This window comes from Castor canadensis, chromosome 11 (assembly GCF_047511655.1).
Source record: "Castor canadensis chromosome 11, mCasCan1.hap1v2, whole genome shotgun sequence".
Lineage (NCBI taxonomy): Eukaryota > Metazoa > Chordata > Mammalia > Rodentia > Castoridae > Castor > Castor canadensis.
In genome coordinates, this window is record NC_133396.1 from 84,620,050 (window position 1) to 84,644,079 (window position 24,030).

At 45.9% G+C, this 24,030-nt stretch overlaps 1 long non-coding RNA gene across 3 annotated transcripts in view; it reads right to left on the bottom strand.

The window, feature by feature from the left end:
• Positions 1-23,600, bottom strand: part of LOC141413859 (uncharacterized) — a 57,261-nt gene extending 33,661 nt beyond the window's left edge. The window contains exons 1-5 of one of the 3 annotated variants that reach the window (XR_012438810.1): positions 23,400-23,600; positions 20,060-20,137; positions 19,770-19,893; positions 18,696-18,836; positions 3,507-4,513 (exon numbers count right to left, since the gene is read on the bottom strand). This is a non-coding gene — a long non-coding RNA (uncharacterized lncRNA). Of the gene's footprint in view, positions 1-3,506; positions 4,514-16,193; positions 18,095-18,695; positions 18,837-19,769; positions 19,894-20,059; positions 20,138-23,399 lie in introns of those variants that run through there. The other 2 variants (XR_012438809.1, XR_012438811.1) reach the window with 2 other exon arrangements.
• Positions 23,601-24,030: the final 430 nt, after the last annotated feature.

Consider the following 24,030-nt stretch of genomic DNA (forward strand, 5'->3'; position numbering starts at 1 on the left):
TAAAGAACTCAAGCAAATTGTGGGAATTATATCTCACTAGACATAATTACGAAGAATTTTTTTCATGCTGGGGATTGTACACAGGGCCTTGTGCATGCTAGGTAAGGGCTCTGTTGCTGAGCCACAACCCTAGCCCAGAAATTACTTTTTGAAAAAACAGCCAAATAGAGAGTCTAGCATTGAAATGAAAAATTCACTAGAAGAGCTCAAAAGAAGATGTGAGCAGCCAGACAAAAGAATTAGCAAACTTGAAGACAGGTAAGTTGAAGTTATCCAGACTCAAGAGTAGAACAAGAAAGAATTAAGAAAAATGAATAGCCTCAAAGACTTGCATGGGTCACTCCAAGAATATCAATATATGCATAAGTGGAGTTCTAGAAACTTCAAAATCAAACTGTCAAAAGATGAATGAATCTTGAAAATAGCAAGAGAGAAGAAACTCATCATATACAAAGTATTCTCAATAAGGTTAGCACTTAACCACTCCAATTAAAAAAACAGATGCTGGCAGAGTGAATTAAACACACACAGACACACACACACACAGAGGCACACACAATATGATGTAATTATGTATTCTTTATAAGAGGCACAATTTAGATCCAAAGACACAAACAGGCTGAAAATAAAACAATGGGAAAAGATACACAATGTAAACAATAAGCAAAAGAGATCTGGGATAGTTATGCTACTTTCAGATAAAATATTACACAATAAATTATATTATCACTATATTATGTAATATAATAGCATTATAACACTATAATATAGTGGAGCTTTTTCTTGCTCCTGTTATTACCAACCTAACTGGGCTAACTAGGGGCAACTGTAGATGCAGAAAGGATGAAGGATAGACAGACAGACATGTACAAAGTAGGGGTCAGGTGTGTTGGGCACTTGGATGGAGACACACAACAGCCTCGTTGCTTTTTTACTCTATTATTCTCTTCTTTCACTTTGCTTCTTTTCTCTTATTCTTTAAGGCCTTGCTGCTTTACTATTCTTTAAAACCTTGCTTCTAAAGTCTTCTTTTCTATTCTTTAAAGTGTCTTTCCTTAGACTTGCTTTCTTAAAGTCTCAGTGCTCAGACTTGCACTGTCCCATGTTCTCTCTAAAAGTCTTGCCCTCAGACTTGCAGACAAACAACAGCAGCCACTAAAACTGTATTAGCATAACTCTTAAAGTCTTGGTCCTTAGCCTTGCACTGTTCCATGTTCTCTTTAGCTTTTCTTTAGGTTAGCTTTTCTAAAGCCTATGTATAAAGTTCTTGGTGCAGATGTGCACCATCCCATATACCCTTTAATCTCTAGCATAACTCAGCAGTGCACCAGCAGCGTCATTCTCTCAAGCAGCCCACCATCCATCCCCCATCAAAAAACCCTCCATCAAAAAAACTACATAACCTCCTTTAGCCAGTCTTTTATATCCAGTGGTAAACAAGGAGGTGGAGCAACAGCTCTAGTGGAGGGGTGTGACATTGTGACAAGAGGAACCTGCTCTCCACTCCTCTGGATGTAAACAACTGAGGAAAAGCAGCTGAGTTGCATTTTGCCTTCTTGCTCTCTTCTGCGGCTGGGGCTGTGCCAAACTCAGCCTGTAGATCATTGAGCACAACTGTGCTTTTGTCAAGTTCTCATAGGCTTCTCATAATCCACTCCCCACAATATAGTATTATTATAATTACATTATATTACTATACTATACTATGCTAATATATGACAAAATTGTTGCCACAGAAAAAAGGGAATTTTAAAATGATAAAACCTTTCAAAAAAGTTAAGACTGTCACAAACATATATGCATCTATTGACTGAGTCCCAAAATATGTGAAGCAAAAACTAACAGAATTGAAAAATTAATTAGAAAATTCAACAATAATAGTTGGAGACTTTGATACCCCACTTTCAATAGTGAAATAAATATATATATATATTTAATAGTGAATATAAAAACAAGGCATAAGATCAGCATGGAAACAGGAAATTTGAACAACCCTATAAACCAACTAGGTCATAACACTCTACCCAAAAATAGCAAAATACAAGTGTGCATGAATATTTCACAGGATAGACTATATGTTAGGCCATAAAACAAGTGTCAGTAATTTTAAAAGGATTGAAATCACACAAAATATGTCCTCCAACCACAATCAAATGAAATTAGAAAACAATAACAAAGAGAATTTGGGAAATTCACAAATAAGTAGAAATAATCAACACATTCCTAACTAACCAATGGGTCAAAGAAGAAATAACAAGAGAAATTAGAAAAGACATTAATATAAATGAAAATGGAAACAACATACCAAATCTTGTAGGATGCAGCAATGCTTAGAAGGAAACTTAGAGCAGTGAATTATTATAATAACAAGAAGGTTCTCAAATCAATAACCTAAGTTTTCACATTAAGAAATGAGGAAAAGGAAGATCAAACTAAAAGCAAGCAGAAAGAAGGAAGTAACAAAGGTAAGTGGGAATAAATAAAGTGGAAAAAAATCAGCAAAACTAAAAGTTGGTTCTTTGAAAAGATAGAAGACTTTAGCTATGTTGACTAAGAAAAGAGTAGAAAAAGCTCAAATTATTAAGATCAAAGATGAAAAAGTGGATATTACACTGATGTCACAGGATTATAAGGGAATACTGTGAACAATTATATTGGATGAAATGGACACATTCCTAAAAGGCACAAACTACCAGAACTGACTCAAGAAAAAATAGAAAATCTGCCTAGACCTATAATGAAAAATGGAATAGGTAGTCAGATATTTTCCCACAAAGAAAAGCCCTGGACCAGATACCTTTCCTAGTGAATTCTACCAAACATTTATAGAAGAGTTAACACAAATCCTTCACACACACACACACACACACACACACACACACACAAGGAGGAAACTCTTCCTAATTCATTCCAGTAGGACAGTACTACCCTGATAGAAAAGCTAGACAAACACATCACAAGAAAACTGTAAGACCAACATCCCTTATGGATATGAAAAAGAAGGGAGGCATCACTGAAGTGGTAGAGCACCTGATTTGAGTTCAGAGAGAGAGAGAGAGAGAGAGAGAGAGAGAGAGACTTAGAATAGGGACCAGGAAAATTGGCACACACTTCTAATCCCAGCAACATGGGAATTAGAAATTGGAAGGATCACAGTGGGCCAGCCCAGGCAAAAAGTTAGTGAAATTCCTACGTCAACAAATACAAGACAGACATGATGTTGCATGCCCAACAAGTAGGAGAATTGTGGACAGAGGCCAGCCCTAGGCCAAAAACATGAGATCCTATCTGAGAAATAACTAAAGCAAAAAGGGTTGGAGGCAAGACCAAGACCCTGAGTTCAAACCCCAGTACCACCCCCAGAAATAAATTATAAAAAGCAAAACTTATCAATAAAGTACTAGCAAACCCAGCAGCATTAAAAATGATATTCATAACTATTTCATAGAATTTAGTGAAGATTAAATGAGGCCTTGCATAAGGCCTAAACATAAGGGATCCATAAATGTTCATTTCTTCTTCTTGTTTTCCCATGAATGGGCGTGTCGGAAATCACCATTATTCACCATTGTCTTTTTTGCCTCTTCTCTGTACAGTTGATATTCTTTATTTGTGGATTTTGTATTTGTACATTTACCTACTTATTAGAACTCATGTATAATCTCATGCTTCTTTCGTGGTCATTCAAAGGACACTCAGAGTGATGAAAAATTTGAGTTGCTAACACATTGGTCTGTGTTGGTATGACAAAGCAATGTTTTGCCTTTGTTTCAGCTCTCGTATTGCTAACAGGTGTACATTTGGGAGTCTATGCTTTGCTGTTTCCCAACATAAAGATGTAATGTTGATGTACCTAAGCTCACGATGTCGCTTTGGGGGAAAATACATGTTCTGGATAAGTTTTGTTCAGGCATGAGTCACAATGCTGTTGGCTGTGAGTTCAATGTTTATGAATGTCTTTAAATAACACACACACAAAACAAGACTGCATATCGGCTAGTTGATGGAAATGTTGTGACTATAAGCTTGAAGAAAACTAACCCTGTACTTCCCCTAGAAACAATGAATGGTTCAGTATTCTCTAATTCAGTGTCTGTGATGACTTTATAGAACATTGCCACAGATAACAAGAATCAGCTGAATGTGTACCTACTTTAATAAGTAAAACACGTGGTTATCGTATTTGTAACTCCTCCAAGAGACCACGTGCTCTTCCTTGAGTCTGGGTGGCTTTGCAATTAGCCTTGATCAGTGAAACATGGCAGAGTATTACACAGTCCTAGAATCTGGACTCAAGAGATCTTGCAGCTTTTGTCCTTTATCTTCTTGGTTATTTTCTTGAGATCATCATGAAAGGAGGTGAGCTGAGCCTACCGGAAGATGAGAAGCCACATGGAAAATAACCAAGGTACCCAGCTGACAGCCAGCTCCAACGGCTACTCATATAATTGAGGACATCTTGACCTTTCTAGTCCAGCCAATCATCCAGCCAAATACAGTTCTCTGAGTGAGCCTAGTCAAAACCAGCAAAAGAGTTGTTCAGCAACTCACAGAATCATGCAAAATAATAAATTTTATTGTTCAAAGCATAAGTTTTGGGATGGTTTGTTTTATAAGAATAACTTCAATTGGCCTGCTTAGAGCTCAGCGCACTTCCTTTTGCAAATTAAATATGAGCCATGTCACTTCCAGGTGGAAGTATTTAATTGCTTTTCCCCTGTTATGGCAATCAGGGAAGCAGATGCTGATACAGAGCTATAATTTTGAGTGGAATGCTGAATCAACACCCAAGGACAGTTGCCCTAGAGAGCTGCCTGAACTCACAGAAGATACGATGTGAGCTATAATTAAACACGTTGTATTAATCCTAAAATTATGGGACTGTTTGTTACTATAGCAGATGTAGCCCGTCCTAACTGATAGAGTTGACCTAGTAGGACTAGAGATTTTAACAGACATTTCCTATGTAAAACATTTTCCCCACCCACCCAAGAATTTCCAAGCCCATATGAGAAAAGGAAGAACTGTTCAAATTTAGGCTGATTGTTCAATGCAAAGCTGTCTGTCTGGGATTCATTACAAATATTAATCTATCTCTTTGAATCCATTTATTCCAAATGCATTTGTTGGTTTCCTTACAGATTGTCAAAAGGTACACTTGGACCCTGGTAATAATCTGATAGTCTTTGGAGAACAAAGACTATCAGTGGATATAGCATGCAGAGAACAGAACACTGGTCAGCTGACCCTGCTGTCTTTGCTGTGTCCTGTTATCACAGTCAGGTTCACCTTACAGCTCAACTGGCATGCAACGATTTTCTCATATGTCAAGTGAAATGAGAAGTAAAATGTACCCTGAAATCTAAGTGATAGCAGATAAAAATGGAGGGTTTTTTAAAATGACATTTCTTTTCAAAACAAAACAACCTAGTTACCTCTACAGATGAAGCCCTGAGGGGTGGCAGGTTCTAGTTAGATTTACGAATTGTAATGTTCGGTGTATTTCTACACAGAATACCCTTAGCTAAACAGGATGGGGTATATGTGACACAAACAGGAAGAGCTTTACTGAGAACATTGTTTAGTCTTGCTGTCAAAGAGGGGAGCACCCATGGGTACCCACAAAGACAGAAAATGGGTTTGTATGTGAGCTAGGAAAGGACTGGGGACACTGAATAGTGCTCAGTAACTTTGGGGTGCATTTGAACTAATGATGAATGCCACCACTGCTGCTTAATTGCTGTTGATATTGTAGGCTACTTCAGCTGGGTGGTGATCAGCATTAGAATTTATACCACTGGAAGGTCCATGTATTTCCAAGTCTCTCTTTGTGGTTGTTTATTGTGCCAAGTGGGAATTCTTCATCATATTTTCTGCAGAATAGCTTCTTTCCATGGCTAAGTTTCAGTCTTGTAACAGTGTAATTCATTTCCCAAAACTGCCAGGATCCACAATTTTTGCTGACTCTCATCATACCCTTCTTCCTTTCCCAGTGTATTAGTCAGGCTTTGCATCACTGACAAAATGCCTGACATAAACATTTTAAGAGAGGAAAGATTTACTTTAGCTCATGGTTTCAGTCCATACTCCTTGGCTCCACTGATTCTGGGCCTGTGGTGAGGCAGAACATCATGGAGGAAGAAAGGGGAAACTGTGGTAGAGGCTGCTTATCTCATGGGAGTCAGGAAGTATGTGTGGGGTGGGGGAAGGCAGGACAAGATATAGCACCTAAGCACATACCCCCAGTGACTTACTTCCTCCAGTTAGGCCCCACTTCTTGTTTTTGGTTTTTTTTTTTTTGGCAGCACTGGAATTTGAACTTAGGGCCTCACGCTTAGTAAGCAGGCGCTCTTACTGATTGAGCCACTCCACCAGGCCTAGACCCTAACCTCTTAGAGTTTCCACAACCTCCCAATAAAGCACCACCAGCATTTCACGGGAGCATTTCATATTCAAACCATAGTACCAACTACGTTTTCTACAGCTGTGGATTTTGTGAGTCAAAATTTTGGACACTGACAAGGGCTCAACTTGAGCCACACCAGAACTGGATTTGATTTTGAACGAGAAGAGTAGTTTGGAATGGACATAAAAGAGGATGTCCTGTTACACATTTCAGATTGGGAGACTGATGTCCTGCTGATTCAGGCCAGAACCAGGCCCTGTTCTGCCCAGTGAAACCTTTAGCGTACAGCCTGTGCTTGACTAGAGAGATGGGCAGCCCCTATTTTCACCTCTTGCCCAGCTGGTCACATCCCAGCCCCTCTCCCCCACCACTATTAAGTCCAAGTGTATCAATTAGTAACATAAACTGAACTGAGGGTTTCATGGGGAAACAGGAACAACTGTATGTCACAAGCTACATTGTCTCCTTTTTCTGCTTTGACTCTAGAGTTCCTCTCCTGGTCTCCTTTTCTGCCTCCCTGGCCACTGCTCACTCCACTCCATACCTCAGTTTCCCTCTCAAAACCCTGTCAACTTGCCTGTCCCTCCAGAAAGCAGAAGCCAGCTGTTCAGCACTCACAAATAAAAGACCAGTAGTCACTAAGGCTGGTCATAGTGCCTCTGAGGATGAAGCATCTATCACAAAGGGAGCCCCAAAACGTGAGGTCAAGTTGGGGGGATTCCTTCCTCTCTGAATTCCAGAGCAGGTCCCTAGCACCAGGATGTCCCCTCAGGCCACCAGGGAGGCATTGGTTTAAGCCTGCACTAACCTTAAGGTGGAAAGTGAAGTCAGGGTCATATGGACTCAGTTTATCCCTCATGGCTTCAGGTTCTGTGATTGACTTTGTTGGTGAGTTGAATAAATAGCATTACTAAGAATGCAAGTTATCTGTCAGATGGGCACTTTCCCTGCAGATGTAAGATCTTGTGAAAATCAGGAATGAAGAGAACAGAGACAAGCCAAAATGAATGGCAGCAATGTTTAAGAGAAAGTACTTGGAACCACAAGACACAGTTTCTCCTTCTGGCTGGCCTCACCCTGGCTGTATGGGCCCGGAGCAAATCACTTAGTTTTTCTGAACCTCTGCTTCTATCATAAAAATGGAGATGCCCTTCCTACTTCAGAGGGGTCATGGTGAGGCTACAGTGAGGCTGCGTGGGAGAGGGTGTTGAGGGGGAGAATGGATACACTGGCTTGTTTTCTTTGCAACCTGAATGTGGAATCTAGAATATAGTAAGATCAACTTTTCCCACGCAGACTCTCATGGTTCCTGACATGTTCGTACTCGTGAAGAGCTTACTCAACGTGGCAAGAGATAGCTCCTTTTATTGTGAAATTATTGCCCTAGCAAAGCATTATAGCTAAATGACTACAAGGCCTGTTATGCCAGAATTCTCCTAATATGGCCCCACAGGCAAGTAGTTCAAGGGATAGATGAGTTTCAAGGAGAAGGGGTAAAAAGGTTTTCTAAGCCTCAATGGTCCCACTCACAATAATTTGGGCTTCTTTACCAAATACCTCTAAAATTAGGGAGTCATTCTATCCAGACATTATCCACATTTGTAGAGTAAGATTAATGTTCTGCTACTTAATAACAAATAGATGATTTTTACACGGTATGTATGTCCCCATCCCTTGTGTAAAACACTAAATGTAGGAGTTGTCCAGGGTCACAAAGCCCCTGTGTCCAGCAGAGGAAGGGTATGGAAATGTCAGGTGTAGTTGTGGTCACCAGGCAGGGTTGGGACCTAAAAGACAGCCATTTGGGATCAACATCTTTTCCACTCTCAGTCTTCCTCCAGGAATCTGTCACCCCTCACATTTGGTAACTTTATCAGGTGGGCCTTGGAAAGGCTGTGTTTGAGGCCAGGGCAGAGCTGTAACCTGAGCATGGGGAGTGGCGCTGGCTTGTCCCCAAGGGGAGCTGAGCCAGCTGGAGCCAGAGGGAGAAAAGGGAGCCCAGGACCTTTCTCCATGCATGCCTGTGAGGAGCTGCAAATCCTCAGAGGCCAGTGTGGGGAAGCAGGAGCTGCCTGGAGGCCAGCAGGACTTCAGTGGCATGCACCTGTCTTCCTTTCTCCCCCACCCAGCCGGAGCCCATTCGCTTGAACTCTGCTCCCTGCTCTGCCCCTGGATTCCATCTTCTCCTCTTCCTCCTACACAATTGGGCCTTTGCCCTCTCTCACCCATAATGCAAGCTCCATACCAACCTCCTGGCCTCCAGCTCAGCCTCCCTCAAGCCCCATATTTCATGCGGTCCTCCAGCCAGTGCATCCCAGTGATGAAGTGGGTAGGGGGCAGGCAGGTGCTCGGGCCCTGCCTGGCCCAAGCCAGTGAGTGAGAGTATCCAGCAGGAGCAGGAACCTCTATTTCCAGCAAGTGCTCCAGGTGACTGTGCTGCAGGCCAAGTCATCCTTTCCCAGCTGCCACTTCAGCTGCTAGCTCCTAGCACCCTTGGCTTTGGGTGTCTGGGATGGGGGCAGGGAAGACGGGTGTGTCTAGAATACGGCCTGGGGAACTGGTGGGACCAAGTCACCGAAAGTCTTTTTATACAGGACAGAAGTGCTGCAGATAGGTGTCATCTTAGACTAGACAAGCCTGACCATGTGAGGGGTCCAGCTCTCAGGAGAGGTGGAGGAAAGGCTGGCAGTTGTCCACAGATCACTGCCTGGTCCTGTCCCTTGGGCTGGCTCCTGAGGGCAGAGCTAGGAGGACCAGCTGGAAGTCTATTGCACTAAGCATGGTTTCCCACACTTACCCTGCCTGTACCTTGCACACAGCTCAGTGCTGGTTAGAGGTCCCTTTGGAAAGCATTTGTCCCAGTTAGCCATCAGGTGACTGCCCTGCAAGGACTCCGTGTCCTGGTGACAGTGCTGAGCTGGGGAATGTGACCACCAGCACGAAAAGGACAACGATGTCTACAGAAGGGTACTGGGACCTTGGCGCTCTACATGAAGGGTATCTCCCCGCCCACGCCTGACTTCTATCTATTGCTTTAGAGTCACCAAGAACAATCCACACCCCCACCCCCAGGCAGGCGCCATTCCCACCTCCCCTGTCCTTCCTGCTCCCTGCAGGGGGTGGGCTACAGAATCCCTGAGGGACAATCTGTGGCTGAGGACCTTAAACCCTAATGGGGAAAGACACAGACTTGGGAGCTGAAGCAAGAAATGAAGCTAGATGCTGACATAACAAGGACACCACACAGAATAAAGACTTGTGAGATTTTGCTCATCTGTATTAATTCCCATTAGAATTTGTAGAAATTTTCCAGGATCTTTTTACACAGATTTATCTATCTATCTACCTACTTGTTTATTTATTCATTTATTTAAAAACAGTCCACATCTGCAGTTTCCACAGGGCTCAGGGGCCATCAAACCCAGGGCCTGTGCATGCTAGGCAAGTGCTCTACCACTGAGCTACACCCCCATCCCTTGTATTTTATTTTGAGACAGGTTCTTACTAAGCCACACAGACTGGTTTTGAACTCACGATCCTCCACCCCCACTTCTGGAGTACTGATATAGGCATGCATCACCATGCCTGGCTTACACAGGTATCTTAGAGAAACACTTCTAAATTAATTCTGCTTAGTCCCATTATTTTATACACACTAAGGCACTGCTCCTGTTTGTTTTTATGTTGCTTTGATTAAATACCATTTTGATTTTTTATTTTCAGTGCTAGGGGTGGAGCCCAAGGCCTCTTGCATGCTGAGCAAGTGCTCAACCTCTGGGCCACACCTCAGCCCATTCACTCTGACTTTTTAGAACTCACATTCTTAACCGTTGTGGTGTTCACAGCTAGCCACAGCTGCCCAGGGAAGTGGGTGCGCAGAGACCATGTGGCTGTCCTCATGCCTGAGTCATGGGGTCCTCTGTGTCACAGAGTTCCTGCATCCCTGCCTCCCTCCTCTCAGACCCCACTGTAAGGCTCCACATCAGCACATGCTGGAGCCCACCGCCACTTACAGACTGGGGGTTTATAGGAAAGAAGAGTCCTGGTAAAGGGTGGGGGGACTTTTTTCTGTCTGGCTTGTCTGTTACCCATTGCGGGCAGTGGGGGAGGGGTGTACTCAGGAGCTGGGTCTTGTGTTCTGGCACAGATGCTGGGAAACCGGATGTTCCCCTTGGGAGAGGCCATCTCTACGGGAGACAAACAACTCTAGGGTCAAACTGAGTTTAAGATGGCATAAGGGACGTCACTCACCACAGTTAGTTCCCAGGCCAGGGTGAGCTCCCTGTTTCTGGCCATCTGCTCCCACCCTCTCCTCCAGGATGCACCCCTTCAGTGAAGGCTGTGGAACCCAAGGAAGAGCTGCAGGAACCGAACAGCCCTGAGCCTCAGGGTCTGGAAGTGCGGCCTCCATGCCATTGTCCCTCTACACACACAGTGGCTGAGGTGTCCACCCTTCTTACCTCCCTCTAGGCAGCCCTGGACTTCAGCCCTGGCCAGGGCCGCAGTTTATTCCTGTGCTCACCTCTGTGGGCAGGAAATGGGGTGGCGATTGTCTCTCTTTTCATGTCTCTCTCCTTCCTTTCATCTTCCTATAGCTCGGTCTCCACCAGTGGAAAACTATAAATCAACCTTATTGCTTCCCTACTTAATATCTTCCAATGACTTCCCATTCCCCTGGGAAGAGAATTCAAACTTTTAGCCAGGTCTCCAAGATCCACATTGACCTGGCCTCTGTGACTTCTCCCGTTCTCATTCTCATCTCCTTCATCCTCAAACGCGTCAAACTCCTTCCTGCCTGGAGTCTTTGTATTTGCTCCTCCTGGAGTGCTCTCCCTCTGGAGTCCCCCATGGCTGGCTCCTTCCCTGCTCAGATGTCCTGACCTCAGAGAGGCCTTCTCTCCCTTTATCACACAATCGCTTCATCCCACTTTATCTTCTTAGCACAAAATAGCCATCTGCATCTCTTGCAGTTACTTATCTACTTGTTCACAGACTGTCTCCTCTGACCAGAATGTCAGCCCCCAAAGGCCAGGGACCTGCTCTCCTTGTTCATGGGTGTGTCCAGTACCTGGCACATAGTTAATGCTCAACAAATGCTTACTCTGAACAAATGCATCAGTCCAGGTGACATGGCTCAGGGAGGCTGGGAGGGGCACTTCCATCCGAGATAGCCAGACCCATGGCAGAGACAGAGGAGCCAGGTTTCCAGGTAAAGGTGTAAAGATTGGCTGCCTAGAGTGAATGGGGATGTGAATAGAGGCCACTCTGTCACCTTTTCCGTTCTCTGCTTTGCTTAGCCTGCTTTTCCCATTCAAACTTTTTCTTTCTTATTCACACCTGCTTTCTTTATCTTTTTGGTTCTGTCATGTCTTTCACATAGATTAGAACATGTCAATGCTTTATTGGGAATTTTAAAAGTTACTAGATCCTTCTAATACATGGAGATAGTCTCTTTAGTTATTGTCAAATTTGGGGGAGGGGCAGCAGGGGATGAATTCAGTGGTAGGGCACAAACTTTGCGTACGAAAAGCCCTGTGTTCAAGTCCTGACACTGTGCTAAAAACAAAAACATGCAAGTTCAAGGTGCTTTTCTTTTTTGAATATTTATAAGCCAATTTACAGTTACTAGTTAGATCAATTTACCATAAAAAATGTTATAAAAAGATACAACATAGTTATAGAATTCCTCTGCTGAACATCTCTCAAACCGCGTAAACATGATTGTTGGAGAGAGATAAGTGGCCATTTAGATGAGTTTCTTTTGTTTGCTTTTCTGTTTGTCTGCAATATGGTGAACTTCATGAACTTGCCCTTCCCCACATCAGATTCTTAATTAAATAGCACCATTGCTATAATCCACTGTACATAAAACAAACATTTCCACATGCAAAAGAAATGCCAACTTGTAGCCAAGTGCCAGTGGCTCACACTTGTAATCCTAGCTATTCAGAGGCAGAGATCAAGAGGATCATGGTTTGAAGCCAGCCTGGGCAAATAGTTTCTCGAGACCCTAGCTCCAAAAACCCTTCACAAAAATTTGGGTGGTAGAGTGGCTCAAGGTGAAAGCCCTGAGTTCAAGCCTCCGTACTACAAAAGAAAAAAAAAAAAAGAAATGCCAACTTATTCATAGCTTCCTCAAGGTTTTGTTGCAAAAGCATCACTATTTTTGTCATTGTTCAGGCATAATAAACACCACGTTACAATCTGGAAGTCAGAATACTCTTCTGCAAGTGCTTCCTCAGTGCAGATAGAATATTCCACAAGATGACTTTCTCCTTCTCTTCCGCCATAATGCACCACAATAGCTAGCTGGTTAGGCAAGATTTCATAGTGTTTTCTTTTGGTGAAACTCACCAAATTCAGATCAGCTGGAGGAAGAAGCTGGTCTGAGCTCATTAAAATTAGAGAATTAACAGCATTTAAAAAAAAACACATGAGGTAGTAAATGCCTGAAAGTCAGTCTATTGCCCTGTCTTTGTCTCCCTAGCCTTTAGCTGGGTGATTTGGGAAGAGAATTGAATTTTTATCTCAGCTGTAAAATGGCCATAATACACACACCTAATATATCATAGGCCTATTGTGAAGACAAGGAATGGCATGGTGGGAGCGCCTCTGAATTGTCACCTGCTTTTCAAGGACTCAGTCCTATTACCTGAAGATGACAAAAGGCAACTTACTATCATTTAACAACTCAAAATGCTACCTAGTATTTCCAGGAAGAAATCTTGCTTAGCTTCCTTCAAAGAAACTGTGAGTCATTTATAATTCATGGTTCATTTGCATACCAACAATATTCTGCTGGAGTCCTTTAAACAGCTGATTCCTTAATTAAACCTAGCACTCTTGTTTGTCCTCTGAGTTTTCTTAGTAAATCTTTTCTTTTAAGCAATGTAGAAGAGAGATTCGGGTCAGCCTAACTGTACATTTATTCACATTTTAAATTAGCCGACTCTAAAAGAAGAAGTGACAAGCACAACACAGGACAAGACCACAAAGGATGCAATGTCCATGGTTGTTGCCTTTAAATCCCTTGTTTAAATTAATTCAATCTTGGAAAAGGGTCTGAATTCATAACAGGGACCTGCAGTCCTCACTTTCTTTTTCCATAACTTATTTATTTAGCAAGGCTCCAGGGTTTTGTTTTTAAGCTTAACTCGGCATTTCATTATTTGGGTGACTTGTTTCTTGGCTCCAGATAAGTAACAACCATGGCAACATTAGAATGAAACAGAGCTTTGAGGGACTGAACTGGCCAAGACACACCCAGGCTACCTGCAACATTCGTGGGGCTTGGAACCAGAGACCCAGTGGAAAGCCACATTCCTTATGCTGGGCGGTGTCTCCTTTCTACTCCCACTCCAAGCCAGGCAGCGTCTGCCCATAAGGTACTCCTGGCTCTGCCACCTCTGTCGGGACTGCAAGAACCTGAGTGTGGGGGGTCGTGAAGAATTCGTGGCCTCCTTGGAGCTCCATACTAGAATGTGGTGGTACTGGGTGGTGGTTCCTGGTGCTCAGCCCATCTGTCATAGAAACAGGGGTGTGCACAATGCTTTGGTCCCCTCCAAGATCCATGTTGACGCTTAATGCCAACGCTTCAGTATGAAGAGGCGAGGCCTTCAGGAGGCAAGTAGGTCATGAGAGCTGTGTCCTCACAGATGGGAGGAGAGCCCCTTCAGCAGGCCTGAGGGAGTGAGTTGAGCTCTTTCTGCCCTTCCATCCCTTCTGCCCTGTGAGGATAGAGCATTCATCCTCTCCAGAGGATGCCTCAAGAAGCTGCCATCTTGGGAGCAGAGAATGGTCTCACCAGACACCAAATTGGTTGACCCCTCAAACCTGGCCTTCTGTCCTGCAGAACTATGAGAATAAATTCTTATTGTTTAAAAATGACCCAGTCTCATGTATCCTGTTACAGCAGCTCCAACAAAGTAAGACATTGTTCCGTGGAAATAGGGGTGTACACCTAGCAGCATGGTCCACCCAGGGACAACAGACCTGGAGAGGTGATCATGAAGTCTTGGGTTCCTAGAGAATGTTCTAGAAGGGAGGACTGTGGGCGTGGCCTTTGAAAGTGCTGCCCCAAGGCTAGGATACTTCTTGCCTGAGTCTAAAGACAATGTTTGCCAGGTCTTCATTTTTCTCATTGAAGATGCACTTCCTGTCCCTGAACTGTGTATTGGAGAGGTGCTCGTTGAACATGAGCGAGTGGATCATTTAAAATACTATGGCATGTTCTCCACATTGTAATAACTTCCTTTGTATGTGTGTGTCCCCGCAATTGAAGTCAGAGCCTCATACTTGCTAGGCAGGTGCTCGACCTCTTGAGCCACTCCCCCGTACTCTTGCTTTTAGTTTGTTTGTTTCTTTCAGATAGAGTTTCGTACTGTTGCCCAGATACCCTGTGACTATGACCTTTGCCTCCCAAGTAGTTGAGATTACAGGCATGTACTACCAGTCCTGCCCTCCCCTCCCCCACCTCTTTTTAGTGGTACTAGGGATTGAACTCAGGGCCTCTCACTTGGTAGGCAAGTGCTCTATGCCCCAACCATACCCCAGTCCTACATTGAACAACTTTAGGTGAGGTTAGAGAAGGGAAAGAGCTTAGAGGCCAGACCTGAACCAGGTCTCAAATGAAGTAGGAGAGACCTGTCCTTTACTTCAATCAGCATTTTTTTTTTACTTCAATCAGCACTTTTTTTTTTTTTGCAGTACTGGGGTTTGAACTCAGGGCCTACACCTTGAGCCACCTCACCAGCCCTTTTTGTGATGGTTTTTTTTTTAGTAGGGTCTCGGGAACTATTTGCTGGGCTGGCTTTGAACTGCAATCCTGCTGTTCTCTGAGTCCTGAGTAGCTAGGATTACAGGGGTAAGCCACCAGAATGTTTTGATGGCCTTCTCACCTCTGAAATTCATTCACTGTCATTCTCTCTCTTTTTTTTTTTCTGAGTTTTTTGTCTGGAAAACCACTCTGGAAAGAGCTTAGTTTTCTGCCCATCTCATTTTTGTGGCCCTCAAAATGAAGACAGACTCGTAAAGACCAGCGATCCCAGCCCCACACCACCACGAGTGCTTCAAATTTTCAAATTTTTTTTTAATGGTTTCTAAAATGTTCAGCTCCACCACAATCAAGGGCCATGGAAGTTTGAGAAGTTTCTGAAGCAGAACATTTTTGTCTGAAAGAGGTTGTTTGGATTTGTTGACACAGTGCAGGCGTGCTCCACCTGTCTTTCCAGACTTGGCCCAGAATCATGCTCTCGCTCATCCGCTGGGTGTTATGACAAGTGACAAACCAGGGAGGAAATGTTTGGGTTTTCTGTCTCTGTCCCTAAAATAATGACTCAAAATGCCCGAGTGGTGACTTAGGAAATAAATCCCAAGGCTCCTTGTAGCTGTCCCTTACTGCTGTCTTCCCTGTGGGCTGGGCCACTTGTTCTTTGTAATGTTTATGTTTAAAACTGTGGAGTTCATTCTTTGGTGTAGGGCATGAATGATAATTGGCTTACACAGCTTCAGAAGTAAGCAAATAGAGTGGGGACACAGATGAACACTATCCTGGCTTTGGGTTTTTGCCTCCGTGCTGGGGATGATACTCAGGACCTTGAACTTGTGAAGTGCGTGCTCCACCTCTGAGCTACCCACAGCCGTGAGGGCTGGGGCTGTGAGTCACCACCCTGGACGGCTCCCCAGCCCCTCCCTGACCCTTCACTGTGCACTCACGCACCTAGGGCCCTGGATGTTCTAGGCACCCAGGTCACACAGCTCAGTAACAGCAACTGTGACTTGGGACCAGTATGCTAGTCTCCCTGGGCCTCACTTTCTTCATTTGCGGATAGGTGACTTGTCATGGGCTGGAGAGGAAGATGGGAAAGTCAAAGCAGTGGAAAGGCACAGCTGGCACTTAGTAGGTAGAGAGGCAGTGCCTAGAGCCCAGCGGCTGCCGTCGGGCCTGGAAAGTCTCAGGTGCTCCTGTTCCTGTCTCCTGTGTGGTCCTGGGGTAAGGGTCTGCACAGCCTGAGGGATCCCCAGATAGTGGCAGCTGCCTCAGAGCCTGCTCTCTGTTCTTCACAAATATAGGTGAATTGCAGTTTCTGTAGCTGTAGCAGAGGTGATTCTAGAAAGCTGAGTACCATGTATTCGCTCTTTTCTGAGGTGCCATTAAATACTGGCAAAAACTTTGAAATATAATTTTTAGAGAGTGGCTAAAATATCCCCCCTTCTCTCCCCCTACCCCCAATAGCTCTAGAAGGCTCTAGATGCAGCTGGAACGCAGTCAGGACTCTCCCCAAGTTCTCAGCTTGCACGGACCACAAGGCCCCCACAGAGTCCAAAGAACATTCATTTTCCTGAATGCTTTCAGCTTCTCTCTGGATCCCACTCTGTGGAACTGGGCAGCCAGTGTCCAGGGATGGGAAGGCAGAGGAACTTCTGAGCAAGGCCCTGTGTTTGCTAGGAAGGTAAGGAGGCCATTTTCCATTTCCCACTTTTCCTTCAAAGTGTGAAAACCATGGGCCTGTCTGGCCCAGTTACTGTTTTCTGTCTGAGGTGTTCCTGCCGCCAGCTCAGCCCTCTACCTGTGTGGCTCATCTCGCCCCTGGGTTGTCAGAGGGCAGGGAGGTGCCAGTGACTCACTGTCCCAGTGATCACTCTGTGCATTATCAGGGCCACAATACCATGTGCTTTAAAAAAAATGCAAAAATAAAATACCCAGAATTCCCAGTATAATATGTGTACCAACCTCCTGTTTTTATGATGGAAGGTTGAGCTGAGAAGGAAAATGAATCCCAGAGAAGAGCAGTTATTTTATGTTCTTTCACTAGATAAAGACATTCAAGCAATGTCTAATTAAAAAAAAATCTGTACCTCTAATTCCACAAGGGGTATAAAGAATTAAAGAAATAGTAAGCCAGGCCTGTAATTCTAGCTACTTGAGAGACTGAGATTGGGAGAATCAGTGGTTCCAGGCCAACTCAGGCAAAAAAGTTTGCAAGACCCCATCTTAATGGAAAAAAGCTGCAAATGCGCCTGTTGTCCCAGCTGCGTGGAAAAGGTAAAACAGGAAGGTTGCTGTCCAGGTCAGCCTGGGCAAGAAGCAAGACCCTATCTCCAAAATAACCAGAGCAAGAAGGGCTGGTGGCGTGATGCAAGAAAGCCCTGAGTCCAAACCCTAGTTTGAACCTGGATATGTTCTAGAGGCCTGTTGTGAATCCCAGTGATGACAGTTAATGACAGTATATCATATAGGTGAAAATTGCAAAGAGAAGGTTTTAAGTGTTCCTAGTGAAAAAAAAGTATGTGAGGTAATACACATGTTAAATTGCTTTATTTAACTGTTCCACACTGCATATTTCAAAACACCATGATGCATACTATAAATATATATGATTTTTATTTGTCATTTAAAAAAAGAACTGATCCAGGATTTATCACTCAAACCTTCTCACCACCAGGAAGTTATCAAAGCTTTGGTCAATGTTTCCCAAAATGTGGCCTATCTCCGTGCCTCGGAATCTTGGGATATTTGTTAAAATGCAGATTCTACCCCCCATCTTGGTCTTCCTGAATTGGATGGAACCTTTAAGAATGAGAAGATGGAGGACAAGTGGGCTGTGCATGTCTGTAATCTCAGCTACTTGGGAGATGGAGATAAGAGAATTGTGGTTGAAGACCAATCTGGACAAACTTATCAAGACCCTGTCTCAAAAAAAAAAAAAAAAAACAAGCCAAATTAGGCACACACATGGTGGTTCACATCTATAATCCTAGCTACTTGGGAGGTGGTGACAGGAGGAGTAAGCAGGGGGAGGGGGAGGCGGTGGTGAAAGCTGCATTTTTTACAAGTAGTGCAGGGGCACATCAGCCTGATGTTCTTTCCCAGAGCTGTCAAACAGGGTCAGCCACTAAACACAAAGGGTCCCTGCTGTATGCAGAGAAGTGTCCTAGGCATGGGTTTGTGCCCAAGACGTACAATCCATGTGTTCTCAATCCACCTTCCCATGTCTACCTCCTACTTCCCCTGATCAGTCCCCTGGGCTCCAGTGCCCAGCCTTAACTGTCTCTCTTCTCACAAGTAGAAAGCCAGACCTGGTTGGGAGAATGACTCATTGCCCAGGTTGGAAGATGGGTCAAGTCACAAGCAAGGGGACAATGCCAGAAAGTCCCACCTGGGGGAGCAGGTGCCAAGCAGCCGCCCCAGTGACAGAGGATGAGAAGAGGAGGGCTCCCCTCTTCCAGCAGGCCCGGCCCCCCTGCCCACCAGGACGCAGGGGACAGGAGACCTTAGCACAGGCCTTACCTTGACCATAGATAGATTCCTTTGTGTCCCCTTGATTCGCTCCAAGATTGGGGCTCACCTTCCTGAACCCCCTTCCAGTCCATCCGTGGACTAGCCTTAGATCCTGCACTGTGAGATGACGGTCCCCAAGCAAAAACGTTGCTGGAAAGCAAAAGAAGGGCCTTTGCCTTCATGTGACAAGAGACTCAGCGCCGGCGCTCAGGCGTTCACCCAGCCGGCCAGGTCAGCCTCGCTGCCCGAGACAAAGCGCAGCGCCTACGCCACCCAGCGGTCACGACGGGAACTGCACGCCTGCCGCGATGCCCGCGCCCTCCCCTCGCGGCCTGGCAAGGGACACCAAGACCATTAGGGACAATGCCTGGCACCTAGCAAACCTCGGTTTAAGGTTACTGTCGTTCCTCTGCCGGGAATGAGTCAACTTTTTTCCGCAGTGGTGGTAAGACCAGTTGTGCTGACGAAGATGGTGACAGCTACCCTGCCAAATGGCACTTTACCCTTCCCCAGGGCCAGTGAACTGACAGCTGGTGGCAGTCAGTGGTCTGTAGGACTCTCACCATGCGGTGTCTTGCAGTCAGTCCTGGGTTAGACATTACCTAGAGGCATTGATTTACGCCCTGAGCTGCCCTCCAAGCTCCCCAAACAGCTGCCCACTTGCTCCCTCCTGCCTACAGCCGGGGCAGCTACTCTGTGGGGCTTCTGACCCTTCTCTTTTTGTCCCCAGAAAGTGAAGGCACAGTTTCTGCTGGTAACACCCCTACAGTAGGAGCAGAAAGGAAGACTGGCTTTTGAGAAGGGGAGGTGGTGTCCATGTCCCCTCCTTGTCTGAGGATGCTCCCTGGCACCAGTGGGTACACCTGCACCACAGTGTATCCCTGCGGCTCACCAGGCCCTGCAGTGCCAGGGGATGGGACAGTGGTACTTGGAAACCAGAGCTGGTCTGTATCTCCACATCTCCATCCCCCTGAGGCCAGCCTAGAAGTGTCCCTACATCCCTGCAGGGGTGTGGGAGCCTCTCAGACCACATGAGTCAGCTTTTCTATCATGGGGACAATATACTTGAGACAACCAACTTACAAGGAAGAAAGGTTTTAGAGGTTTTGGTCCGCCTTGGGTAGGCCTGGGTCTGTGGCAAAGCAGAATGATGTTATGGCCAGGAGTGTGAGCCAGAGGCAGAGTAAGAGGCTCCCTTCATTGCGTCCTAAGGCAAAGAGAGGAAGGGGCAGGCTGGGGTCCCAATATCCCCTTCGAAACACAGTCCTTCATTTCCTCCAATTAGGCCCCACTTCTTAAAAGTTCCACTACCTCCCAATAGTACCACAGGCTGTGGATCAAGCCTTCAACACGTGGCCTTTGGGGACACTTACCTTGACAATAGCACAGCACCAATCACAGAAAATCAGGCACCCAGCCAGGTGTGGTGGCACACTCCTGTAATCCCATACCTAAAAAAAAAATTAAAACAAACAAAAGGTCACTGTGAATAAACAAAAAATATTTACCTATCTATTTACTTATCTGTTTATCTCTATTTTTATTTCCTCATACCAGTGTGCACTTAATTCAGGCTGTCCAAATGTCAGAGAAATTTTCTCTCATCACCTTGGGCAAAACAGCCCTGCTTCCTCCTCTTCTGCTCTGGGAAGAATGGACCACAAGGCTGAAGGAGGGCTAAGTGACATTCAAAGTAAGTCCCAGAGTAAAGGGAAGAAAGAGATGTGGCAGAAGGTAGGTGAGAGAGGTGGCCAGGCCAGAGCAAGGAGGGCCCTGCCAGACACAGCAAAGAGTGAGACTGACATTCTGAGTCTGACAGGAGGGAAAGGATGAGTTACACTTTTAAAACCTCACCTGGCTGCCATTTGGGGAACTGGTAGGAAGAGGATGGCAGGGTGATAATGCAGGAGACCTTTGGGAGGCCCCAGCAAGTGACGTGTGGATCAGATGAAGCTGGAAGCACTAGGGATGGTGAGAGGAAGTCACACAGGTTGTGTATCTGAAGGGGAAATGGATGAGAATCGCTGATAGGTGCAGATGTGGTATACAAAGGAAAGAGAAATAAAGGACTGTTCTCAGGATATATCCTGAACAACTGGAAGAATAAGAAAGACAACAGCTGATAGTCATTGTTAGAAGGCCATCTTCTAGATTCTTCAATATTTTCTTAAATTTCACAGCACTCTTATGAGCTAACTGTTATTATTGTCCCCATTTTTTTTTTTTGCACTGGGGTTTGAACTCAGGGCCTCACACTTGCTAGGCAGGCACTCTCCACTTGAGGCACTCTGCTAGCTCTTTTTTGTGATGGGTTTTTTTTGAGATAGGGTCTCATGAACTATTTGCCTGGGGTTGGCTTTGAACTGCAATTCTCCCCATCTCTGCCTCCTGAGTAGCTAGGTTAATAGGCGTGAGCTTACCAGTGCCTGGCTTGTCCCCATTTTATAGAAGAGGAATTAGAGGCCCAGAGAGTTTTTGTCAGTTTGGATAAAGTCACACAGCTGGCAAGTGGAAAAGCTGGGATCTGGACCCCGAGGTTAATCAGTACATCATTCTCAAAGGAGGGATGTCATTACCTGAAATGCAGAAGCTGGGGGAGGACCTGGGACAAATGGGGTTTCTTGGCCAGGGAGGTGTGGGTGTGTTCAGACTGAGATGCCTTTCAGACATCCATGGAGAGAGATTTAGTTCAGCAGTCAGGTGTATGACTGCCCTGGGTGGCGGGGAAGAGCATTTGGGGTTGGAGGGATAACTGTGGCAGAGATGAGGGCAGGAGGCTGGAGAGTGGGACTACAGCCTTGTGCCAATGAGGGGAGCAGGTTAGTCTTTCAGAGCACTCTGCCAGGTGTTGGGGTGTCAGGATATGAGAGGGCTTAGGAAATACTGTTGCCTGTTTCCCTCCGAGAATCCCATAAAATGACATGTGCCATACTCATGTAACATTTGCATACAATTGCAGGGTGTCCATGGCTCCCAGAGGCCAGTCTAGTGTGACCATCAAGCCTCTTTCCACCCGCCAAATATCACTGTATCCCACAGAACCTTCCTGGACCTTCACTGCAGTCTCCTGTGAGGAAGAAGCTGCACCTCTCTGCAGGGAGAACGAGACATTAAAATGCATTGCGTGTGCAGCGCTTAGCTCCCCGACATTCACACATGTGGTCTAGCTTTGCCCCAGAGGAACAGGAAGATGAAGCCACAGCCCCGTGCACCTCTTTCCTCACCTGTGAGGTGGTGCCGTTAATTTGGATATTATCTAAGCCTAAAAACAAGACTAGATCCTTCCACCGTCTCCATCAAAATTGCTTCTCTGATGGACAAGGAACATTTGCTATTGTTGCTTTGTGTGTCATGGCTGCCCAGTCCCCAGCTCCTTTCTTGCCTGTAGGGTTCCCCTGCACCAGCCTACAGCCATGTCTCCCCATTTTCCTGCCCACCCACCCCGCACAGCCTGCAGACTTCTTGTTCTGGCACTGTCCTGGGCGCTGACCCAAAGGGAAAGGTGCAAGACAGACCCACGGCAGCAAGGCGAGAGGGAATCGGACGGGCCGCCTCTGTGCCCGGTGGCAGCAGTGCCAGCAGTGGGTCCAAGCCATTGTTCCCACATGACTTGGCCTGGGCAGCATCTCCTGCAGCCAGCCTGCCCTGGGCCATGTGTATTCCACAGTGAGGTCCCCCAGCCTCCTTGCTGCTGTCCTGTTAAGAGTCTGTAGATCACATTACCAGTGTGGCTCTGTGTTTCCCCCCAGAACTGTCGGTTGAGTGGCAGGGCCCAGCTCCCAGCTCTGCAGTAACAGAGTTTGGATTTTTCCATGCTAGGTCCCTCAGAAGGATTCCTGGCCTGCCCAACCCTGCCACTCAGGCCAGATCCTCATGACAGCCTCTGAAGCATGGTGCCCTCCACAAAGAGGAAGACTTCTGTCCCAGGGAGGCCTTGCAACTTCCTGGCTAGAGTGGCTGGGCAGTGCCCAAGCCCAATGATAAAGGTTACAACTGTCACGTCCCAGTGATGACTCTTTGATTTCTCCGGCTCTAAATGTGGCTGGACAAGTCTTAGTTTATCTCTCGCCAGCAGTAGGATTTCTTCTGATTTCACAAGACCCTCAGAGACAGAGTCAGATTCACAGGGAGACAGAGTTTCAGAGTCAGAGGCCACTGGGGAGGCTCTAAGCTGTTCCCCATATGGGCCTGGCTGCATGGGAGGGCTGGTGGAGCCAGAATAGAGGTGCCTCAGCTTTCCTCAGTCAGGGATGCGGGGGAACCCTCTGCACCATACTGGAGCACACCACCCTTCCAAGAAGGGAGAGAAAGTGGTAGCTGCTGTCTCATGACCACCCTCCTGCAGACAAGCATGCAGCCTGTCCCTCAGAGCGTCTCATAGTTGGGGTGTAAGGCCAGATTACCACCCACCCCGCAGGCATGGCTGACATCCCATCTAGTCTCACTATTTATGGTCCTATAGTTATTAAATAATGAGCCTCTTCTACACTGGTTGGTAAAAAGCTGCTGCTTGAGTCCCTGGGCCCTTTCCCAGGACCCACCTTCCCACCCTGAAGTACAATCCAGTACTTCTAGACTGTGGAGGGGCAGAGCCCATGGTTTAATATTTAGGATAATCCCTAAGGGTTCTCGGCACCCATTGCCTCCTGACTCTTCTACCCCACACTCAGTGCAGCCCAGCCTCATCTCCTTTCACCTGTATCCTGACCTTACCTGGTTCCACCTTCTCCAGGGAGCCAGCCCAATTCCAGGGCCTTCATCCTCACACCAGTACCACTCTGCCTCACACAGATCCTGTTTCACCAAACATGCCAGTCCCAAAGTTCTTTGAGGGTTCAAGCCTTTGGCTGATCAGTTGGTTGATTGGTCACAGAACCTTCCTTGTCATTATTCATTCGGAAGCAGGTAAGCGATGCCAGGGCCTCAAGGGCCAGAGTCAGAGGTAGGAAGGGCCCAGGCCACACCTGCTAGCACTGCCTGAGAAGGGAGGTTCTTTTCTTTCTTTTTTTTTTCTTTGTGTACTGGGGTTTGAACTCAGGGTCCACACCTTGAGCCACACTACTGACTCTTTTTTGTGATGGTTTTTCTTGAGATAGGGTCTCTTGAACTATTTGCCCAGCTGGCTTCAAACTGCCATCCTCCTTATCTCTGTCTCCTGAGTAGTTAGGATTACAGAAGGACCTCCCCCTAACCTGGGACCCTGAGGCCAGAGAGCCATGAGCAATGCTGGACTAGTCAGTGGTCAGAGCAGGTGAATCAGTGGGGCTGAGGCAAAGGGAAGGCCAAAGGGTGAGGCACACCGGAGCAGAAGGAGGGCATGGTACAAGGCCAGCTTAGTCACAAG